Here is a 9,987-nt window from a genome sequence, read left to right as displayed (position 1 = left end):
TGGATAAATTAATGCATTTTCATGAGATTTTGTGCTATAATTGTTATATATTATGAAAGAATAACAATCTCATGATTTTGAGCATAGCTTTGATGTGCTTGGTTGATTGATGATAGGTGAAAAGAGCTTTGAAGAAGGTTGAAGAAAGAAGAAATGGCAAGGAGCAAGAGAGAACAAAAAGCTTGAGCAAAAGCTTGCCTCAAACTTTAGCTCAAACTTTTGGAAGAGTTGAATTCACCCTGGATGGAGCAAAAGCTTGTGCCAACGTTTGACCTCAAGCTTTTAGGCAAACGTTGGCGCCACAACAAACACACCCTGGAGAAGAGCAAAAGCTTGCGCCAACGTTTGACCTCAAGCTTTTAGGCAAACGTTGGCGCCACAACAGCCTGAAGGGGTATACTTCCAACAAGAATAACTTGAGCTACGGAGCTCCAAATGAGGTGATTCAAAAAGCAATGGAAAGTAGGAATCGAGAGCTTTCCAAGCATATATGGCACTGCATGGTGGACACTAAAATTGAGGAAGAAAACTACCCCGAAATGTGCATAAATGAACATGGTGGCAACCTGCAGTGAGGCCAACGGACCTCTGCACCTTCAACGGAGTATAACTCGAGCTGTGGAGCTCCAAATGATGCGCTTCCAATGACATTGGAAAGTAGACATTCAGGGCTTTCCAACAATATATAATAGTATGGGGTAGACAATGCATTTGAGCCTCCAGAACCTGGCATTTTCGTCCACGTTTGAGGCAAACGTCGCCTCAAACGCTGCACACCAAAGCCAGCGACCCTGTCCTCTTCAAAGGAGCATAACCTGAGTTGTAGATGTCCAATTGAGGTGATTCCAATTGGGTTAGAAAGATGACATTCAGAGCTTTCCAACCATATATAATAGTCTATATTTGGCATAAAATTGGCAACGTTGACAAGAGGACAAAGTAGCACCCCAAGATGCATACAAGAGGGATCCACGTTTGGCTCAAAGTTTGACCTCAAACTTTGGCTCAAACGTGGATGACAACAAGGAAGGCTAGCTGATATGAAAATCTTGAGTAAAAGTTTGCCTCAAACTTTTACTCAAGCTTTAATGGTTCATGGCCCGGTTCACAAGTGGATTTCTCTCCAACTCCAAGAGCAATCAACAGAGGCTTTTGTCAACCCAATTCCATCAAGGCCAAAAGCCCAATTGACATCACTCAAAGGCACAAGAAACAAATTGATTAGGAATTTCATTTTCTTTGTAAATTGTTTTCAATTTCATTTTTCATTTGTCATGTTTGTAAAAGCCTATAAAAAGGCATCATTTTCATTTTAGAAAAGGAAGAGGCTCTAATAGAGAGCATTGGAGGCTGGCTCCATTAGGGAGCATTAGGAATAGAGAATTCTCTCTTTAGTTTTTCTCTTTGTTTTGAATTTTGGATCAAGAGTTGAAGGAATTCTGTTTCACTTGGTCTAAAATCTCTTTGTTCTTCTGCATAATCTTAGAGAATTGAGAATTGAATTTGAGCTTTCATTTACTACCTTCATCTTTCTTTCATCTGCAATTTGTTCTTTGTTGGATCAAGGAAGGAATTGAGATCTAGACTTATTTTCTAGTCTCTTTGATCCCCTGAGATCTTTACTTGTTTTTTTTATATTTCATAATTGAATTGAGCTTCCTTGCTGATTTACCTTTCTGCTACAATTTCCTTCTCTGCAATTTTTACTTTCTGTTGCATTGCTTCCAATTTATTTTTCCTGCAAGTTAAATTTTCTGCAATTGATCTGAGTTCTAATTTACTGCTTTCATTTAATTTTCCTGCACCCAGCCCCCTTTTACAATTGATGCAATTTACTTCTCTTGTCATTTAAGATTTTGCCAATTTACATTCCTTGTTCTTTAAGTTTCAGTCACTTTACTTTCTGCACTTTAATTTTCCTTGCTGTTTACTTTCTGTTGGTTATATTTCACCCAATTTCACCTCAATGTTAGCTTGACTAAACTAATCACCCACTAAAGTTGCTTGATCCATCAATCCCTGTGGGATCGACCTCACTCACGTGAGTTTTACTACTTGATGCGACCCGGTATACTTGCCGGTGAGTTTTGGGTGTTTTGGAAATTCGTTTTTCCACAAATTTTCCCATCAACGCCACAAGCACATGGTTAGGGACAGCTTGGTTTAGCCGCTTAGGCCAGGATTTTATTCCTTTAGGCCCTCCTATCCATTAATGCTCAAAGACTTGGGTCCTTTTTACCCTTACCTTGTGGTTTAAAGGGTTATTGGCATTTTCTGCTTGCTTTTTCTTTTTCTTTTTCTTTTTCTTTTATCTTTTTGCCTCTTTTTTTTTCTATTTACTGCTTTTTCTTGCTTCAAGAATCAATTTTATGATTTTTTAAATTATCAATAACATTTCTCCTTTTTCCTTATTCTTTCAAGAGCCAACAATTTTAACATTTATAAATAACAAATTCAAAAATATGCACTGTTCAAGCATACATTCAGAAAACAAAAATTATTGCCACCACATCAAAATAATTAAACTATTTTAAAATTCAAAATTCATGTACTTCTTGTTCTTTTGTAATTAAAACATTTTTTCATTTAAGAGAGGTGAAGGATTCATAGGACATTCATAGCTTTAAGGCATAGACACTTAGACACTAGTGATCATGTAATAAGACACAAACATAAATAAAACATAAAGCATAAGTTTCAAAAAACAAAAAAATAAGAACAAGGAAATTAAAGAACGGGTCCACCTTAGTGATGGCGGCTTGTTCTTCCTCTTGAAGATCTTATGGAGTGCTTGAGCTCCTCAATGTCTCTTCCTTGCCTTTGTTGCTCCTCCCTCATAGCTCTTTGGTCTTCTGTAATTTCATGGAGGAGGATGAAATGCTCTTGGTGCTCCACCCTTTTCTTATTGATGGGTTTGTCCTCATCAATGAGGTTGTCTTCCTCTATGTCAATTCCAGCTGAATTGCAGAGGTGAAAAATGAGATGAGGGAAGGCTAACCTTGCCAAAGTAGAGGACTTGTCCGCCACCTTGTAGAGTTCTAGGGATATAACCTCATGAACTTCTACTTCCTCTCCAATTATGATGTTATGGATCATGATAGCCCGGTCTATAGTAACTTCAGACCGGTTGCTAGTAGGAATGATTGAGCGTTGGATGAACTCTAACCATCCCCTAGCCACTGGATTGAGGTCAAGCCTTCTTAGTTGAACCAGCTTCCCTCTTGAATTTCTCTTTCAGTGAGTGCCTTCCACACAAATGTCCATAAGGACTTGGTCCAACCTCTGATCAAAGTTGACCCTTCTAGTGTAGGGGCATGCATCTCCTTGCATCATTGGCAAGTTGAATGCCAACCTTACATTTTCCAGACTAAAATCTAAGTATTTCCCCCGGACCATTGTAAGCCAATTCTTTGGGTCCGGGTTCACACTTTGATCATGGATTTTGGTGACCCATGCATTAGCATAGAACTCTTGAACCATTAAGATTCTGACTTGTTGAATGGGGTTGGTGAGAACTTCCCAACCTCTTTTTCGAATCTCATGTCGGATCTCCGGATACTCATTCCTTTTGAGCATGAAAGGGACCTCCGGGATCACCTTCTTCTTGGCCACAACTTTATAGAAGTGCTCTTGATGGACCTTTTTAGATGAATCTCTCCATCTCCCATGACTCAGAGGTGGAAGCTTTTGCCTTTCCTTTCCTCTTTCTAGAGTTTTCTCCGGCCTTAGGTGCCATAAATGGTTATGGAAAAACAAAAAGCAATGCTTTTACCTCACCAAACTTAGAAGGTTTGCTCGTCCTCGAGCAAAAGAAGAAAGAAGGATGGAGAAGGAGAAGAAATAGAGGAGATGGAGGGGGTTTAGTGGTTCGGCCAAGGGGAGAAGTAGTGTTTGTGATATGTGGAAATGAAGGAGTGAAGAGGGGTTTATATAGGAGAGGAGAGAGGGTTAGTGTTCGTGTATTAGGGGTTGGGTTTGGGACGGAAGGGATTTGAATTTGAATTGTGAGGTGAGTGGGGTTTTTTTTTTGGGAAGAGTGGGTGGAGGTGATTGGTGAAGAGGTGATGGGGAAGAGAAATGGAAGTGATTGGTGAGGGGTATTTGGGGAAGGGTCTTATGGGAAGGTGTGAAGAAGAGAGAGAGAGAGTTAAGGTAGGTGGGGATCCTGTGGGGTCCACAGATCCTGAGGTGTCAAGAATTTCTCATCCCTGCACCATTTTGGCGTGTAAACGCCCCTATGAGTGCCAATCCTGGCGTTAAACGCCAGGTTGCTGCCCATTTCTGGCGTTTAACGCCAGCTTTTCTCCCATTTCTAGCGTTAAACGCCAATTTGTCTTCCCATTCTGGCGTTAAACGCCAGTCTGGTGCCCTTTTCTGGCGTCAAACACCCAGAATGGTGCCAGACTGGGCGTTTAACGCCCATTCTGCTACCCTTACTGGCGTTTAAATGCCAGTAAGCTCATCCTCCAGGGTGTGCTGTTTTCAATGCTGTTTTTGATTTTGGCTTTTGTTTTTGTGACTCCACACAATCATCATCCTAAAGAAAACATAAAATAACAATGGAAAATAGAAATTTAACATAGATAAGTAAAGATTGGGTTGCCTCCCAACAAGCGCTTCTTTAATATCAATAGCTTGACAGTGGGCTCTCATGGAGCCTCACAGATACTCAGAGCACGATGATGGCCTCCCAACACCAAACTTAGAGTTTGAATGTGGGGGCTCTGTTTGACTCTGCATTGAGAGAAGCTTATCATGCTTCTTTTCCATGTGTACAGAAGGAGATCATTGAGCCTTAAACACAAGGTAGTCCTCATTCACTTGAATGACCAACTCTCCTCTGTCAACATCAATCACAGCTTTTACTGTGGCTAGGAAGGGTCTGCCAAGGATGATGGATTCATCCCTATTCTTCCCAGTGTCCAGGATTATGAAGTCAGTAGGGATGTAAAGGCCTTCAACCTTCACCAAAACATCCTCTACAGGTCCATAAGCCTGTTTCCTTGAATTTTCTTCCATCTCTTGTGAGATTCTTGCAGCTTGCACCTTAAGGGTTCCTAGTTTCTCCATTACAGAGAGTGGCATGAGGTTTATACTTGACCCCAGGTCACACAGAGCCTTCTCAAAGGTCATGGTGCCTATGGTACAAGGTATTGAGAACTTTCCAGGATCCGGTTTCTTCTGAGGTAGTGTCTGCCTAGTAAAGTCGTTCAGTTCTTTGGTGAGCAAGGGGGGTTCATCCTCCCAAGTCTCATTACCAAATAACTTAGCATTTAGCTTCATGATTGCTCCAAGGTATTTATCAACTTGCTCTTCAGTAATATCTTCATCCTCTTCAGAGGAAGAATACTCATCAGAGCTCATGAATGGCAGAAGCAGATTCAATGGAATCTCTATGGTCTCTGTATGAGCCTCAAATTCCCATGGTTCCTCAAAGGGGGACTTCTTTTCATTCAGAGGACATCCCATGAGGTTTTTCTCACTGGGAATCATGTCCTCCTCACTCTCTCCAGGTTCGGCCATGTTGGTCTTGGTTATGGCTTTGCACTCTCTATTGGGATTTTCTTCTGTATTGCTTAGGAGAGTGCTAGGAGGAGTTTCAGTAATTCTCTTACTCAGCTGACCCACTTGTGCCTCCAAATTTCTAATGGAGGACCTTATTTCAGTCATAAAACTTTGAGTGGTATTAGATAGATCAGAGACTATTGTTGCTAAGCCAGAACGACTATGCTCAGAGTTCTTTGTTTGTTGCTGAGAAGATGATGGAAAAGGTTTGCTATTGCTAAACCTATTTCTTCCACCATTATTGTTGTTGAAGCCTTGTTGAGGCTTTTGTTGGTCCTTCCATGAGAGATTTGGATGATTTCTCCATGAAAGATTATAGGTGTTTCTATAGGATTCTCCCATGTAATTCACCTCTTCCATTGCAGAGTTCTCAGGATCATAAGCTTCTTCTTCAGAAGATGCTTCTTTATTACTGTTGGATGCAGCTTGCAATCCTGTCAGACTCTGAGAAAGCATATTGACTTGCTGAGTCAATATTTTATTCTGAGCCAATATGGCATTCAGAGTATCAATTTCAAGAACTCCTTTCTTTTGAGTTATCCCATTGTTCACAGGATTTCTTTCAGAAGTGTACATGAACTGGTTGTTTGCAACCATTTCAATGAGTTCCTGAGCTTCTGCAGGCGTCTTCTTCAGATGAAGGGATCCTCTAGCAGAGCTGTCCAATGACATCTTGGATAACTCAGACAGACCATCATAGAAGATACTTATGATGCTCCATTCTGAAAGCATGTCAGAAGGACACCTTCTGATCAATTGCTTGTATCTTTCCCAAGCTTCATAGAGGGATTCACCTTCCTTCTGTCTAAAGGTTTGGACTTCCACTCTAAGCTTACTCAGTTTTTGAGGTGGAAAAAACTTTGCCAAGAAGGCATTGACTAGCTTTTCCCAAGAGTTCAGGCTTTCCTTAGGTTATGAGTCCAACCATATTCTAGCTCTGTCTCTTACAGCAAAGGGGAAAAGCAATAGCCTGTAGATCTCGGGATTAACTCCATTGGTCTTAACAGTGTCACAGATTTGCAAAAATTCAGCCAAAAACTGATGAGGATCTTCCAATGGAAGTCCATGAAACTTGCAATTCTGTTGCATCAGAGAAACTAATTGAGTCTTAACCTCAAAGTTGTTTGCTCCAATGGCAGGAATAGAGATGCTTCTCCCATAGAAGTCGGGAGTAGGTGCAGTAAAGTCACCAAGCACCTTCCTTGCATTGTTGGCATTGTTGTTATTTTCGGCTGCCATGTCTTCTTCTTTTCTGAAAATTTCTGTTAGGTCCTCTCCAGAGAGTTGTGCTTTAGCTTCTCTTAGCTTTCTCTTCGAGGTCCTTTCAGGTTCAGGATCAGCTTCAACAAGAATGCCTTTGTCCTTGTTCCTGCTCATATGAAAGAGAAGAGAACAAGAAAGTATGGAATCCTCTATGTCACAGTATAGAGATTCCTTGAAGTGTCAGAGGAAAATAGGAATAGAGGGATGAGGTACACAGAGAAGAATTCGAACATATAAAGAAGGAGAGAGTCTGAATTTCTAATAGAGGGGAAGTGTTATTCCTTAAATAGAAGGAGGTGAGAAGGGGAAAATTTTTCAAAAACAAACTTTTAAATAAAACTAAAAATTTTAAAATAATTAAAAAGAATTTCTTTTGTCAATGGCTACCGTCAGTCCTCTCAGTGAAAATGGTCCGGCTACGAGTTACATAGGGCTAATCATCTGTCGGTTCCCACTCATGTCAGAATAGAATACAATTATTCTTTTGCACACTGTCACTGCACCCAACACTCGTGAGTTTGAAGCTCGTCACAGTCATTCCATCCCAGATCCTACTCAGAATACCACAGACAAGGTTTAGACGTTCTGGATCTCAAGAATGCTGCCAATTGATTCTAGCTTATACCACGAAGACTCTAATCTCATGGAATGGAAGGCTCTGTTGTCAGGAGAGGCAAGAATAAGTGTGAATTGAATAGAGAAACAATAAGTGTCAGGCACACACTCAAGCTCTTGCAGATAGAACGGAGGTGGTTGTCAGGCACACGTTCATAAGGGAGGATGATGATGAGTGTCACGGATTATCATATCCATCAGGTTGAAGTATGAGTGAATATCTTAGAACAAGAATAAGTGTGAATTGAATAGAGAAACAATAGTACTTTGCATTGATTTATGAGGAACAACAGAGCTCCACACCTTAATCTATGAGGTTTTGAAACTCCACCATTGAAAATACATAAGAACAAGGTCCAGGCATGGCCGAATGGCCAGCCCCCAAAACGTGATCACTTGATCAAAAGATAATCTCAAAATGATCTAAAGATGATCTAGAAATCTTAAGATAAAAATACAATAGTAAAAGGTCCTATTTATAGAGAACTAGTAGCCTAGGGTTTACAGAAATGAGTAAATGATGTAGAAATCCACTTCCGGGGTCCACATGGTGTGTGCTTGGGCTGAGCATTGAAGCTTTTTCATGCTTGAGCTTTTCCTGGAGTTAAACGCCAGCTTTGGTGCTAGTTTGGGCGTTTAACTCCAATTCTGGTGCCAGCTTGGGCGTTTTACGCTAGATTTTTTATGCTAACTTTGAACGCCAGTTTGGGCCATCGAATCTCGATAAAAGTTTGGACTATTGTATATTTCTGGAAAGCCCAGGATGTCTACTTTCCAACGCAATTGAGAGCGCACCAATTGAGCTTCTGTAGCTCCAGAAAATCCACTTTGAGTGCAGGGAGGTCAGAATCCAACAGCATCTGTAGTCCTTTCTCAGCCTCTAAATCAGATTTTTGCTCAGGTCCCTCAATTTCAGCCAGAAGATACCTGAAATCATAGAAAAACACACAAAATCATAGTAAAGTCCAGAAATGTGATTTTTATTTAAAAACTAATAAAAATATAATAAAAAGTAACTAAAACATACTAAAAACTACCTAAAAACAATGCCAAAAAGTGTATAAATTATCCGCTCATCAGCTATCTACTCTACACTACTCCTACTCCTAATTACTATGTAAAACTATGTTCTTATACTCCCATGTCAAAAAACCCCCCTTTGATAAGTGTTGAAGTCTCCTTTTATATAGCACTCGAAAATAGCATTTGAGCCATCCAAAATGGGCTAAGGGGCCTCAGAAATCGCAAAGCACGTGCATCATTAATGAAATCACGTGTTGGAACCTGTGCGGATGCACAGACATGTACGTCCGCACACGTGGCTTGAAATTCTCCTATGCGTACGCACAGGCACTCGTGCGCACGCACACATCGCTGTGTGTGCTTTCTTTGTTTTCTTCATATTTTCTCCCTTGTACATGCTTTCTTCCACTTTTGGCCATCCATTCTTACCTTCAAGGCCTGAAATCACTCACAAACCATATCATGGTATCGAATGGCACAAAGGTGGGATTAAATTGCTCTATTAATGTACAAAATTGCATGTTTTCACATTTAAGATCAAACTAGGGATCAAACACAAAAGTATGCTATTTTGGTGCTTAAGTGTGAGCTCGTGTGCTAGAATCCATCCAAATTGAGTCAAAATATACCATCAAATATGGACTCATCAGGGTGTTTGGTGGTAAGGTGCTTGTGAGTATGGTGGTTTAGAGTTATGCTGAGGAGGTGGTTCATAAGGATATGGTGGGGCTTGTCTGTAACTACAAAGGGGTCCTCCATAGCCATCGTTTTGGTATGCACTTCGGAATGGCTATTGACCATAGTAATTTGGTGGAGGTTGGTTGTCATGAAAAGGTCCACCATAACTGTTGTCTTGGTATGCATCATAGGATGGTTGTTGGTTATAGTGCATTGGAGGGGGTTGTTGCCAAGAGGGTTGATCAAATCCTTGTGGCTCCTTCCATCTTTGATTATTTCGACCTTGATGTATGTTCCCATTATAGCTTCCATTCCTTACAATAACATTGGAATCAAACTCAAAGCGACAGGGGTGAGAATTCATAGAAGCTAATAAAAATTAAAAACAAATAACAAGCAAAAAGCAAATATTTACAATAACCAATAATAAGGCACACCTTTGCAATTCCCCAGCAGCGGCGCCATTTTTGACGAACGGATTTCTGCTAGTAAAGAATTTCACAGATAAGTTCTCGTTGCTAGTATAGTTTCTAAACCAACAGAGAATTCTTTCGTACAAAAATTTTGGTTGTCACTAAAGCAAACCCAATAAAATTGATAACCGAAGTATTTAAACCTCGGGTCGTCTCTCAAGGAATTGCAGGGATGTATGATTTATTATTGATTATGGAAAAGTATCTTTTTGGGTTTTTGAAATAAGGAACAAGTAAATTAAATGATGAGAAAAATAAATTAATAATTAAGAAAACTCTTGGCAAGGTATGAGAACTGGAAATCCCATCCCAGTTATCATTATCAACTGTGATGAGAATTATTCATTGCTCCCACTTAGTTAACCCTTAC

The 9,987-nt window shown here is 40.2% G+C and overlaps 1 non-coding gene across 1 annotated transcript; it reads left to right on the top strand.

The window, feature by feature from the left end:
* Positions 1 to 6,291: 6,291 nt before the first annotated feature.
* Positions 6,292 to 6,399, top strand: LOC148564558 (small nucleolar RNA R71). The gene has a single exon (XR_015884313.1). It is a non-coding gene; the product is annotated as a small nucleolar RNA R71 (small nucleolar RNA).
* The last annotated feature ends 3,588 nt before the right edge of the window (positions 6,400 to 9,987 follow it).

Source organism: Arachis ipaensis, chromosome B5 (assembly GCF_059453495.1).
Source record: "Arachis ipaensis isolate K30076 ecotype BB chromosome B5, ASM5945349v1, whole genome shotgun sequence".
Lineage (NCBI taxonomy): Eukaryota > Viridiplantae > Streptophyta > Magnoliopsida > Fabales > Fabaceae > Arachis > Arachis ipaensis.
Note: the sequence above shows the minus strand (reverse complement) of the source record. Positions and strands in the feature narration are given on the sequence as shown.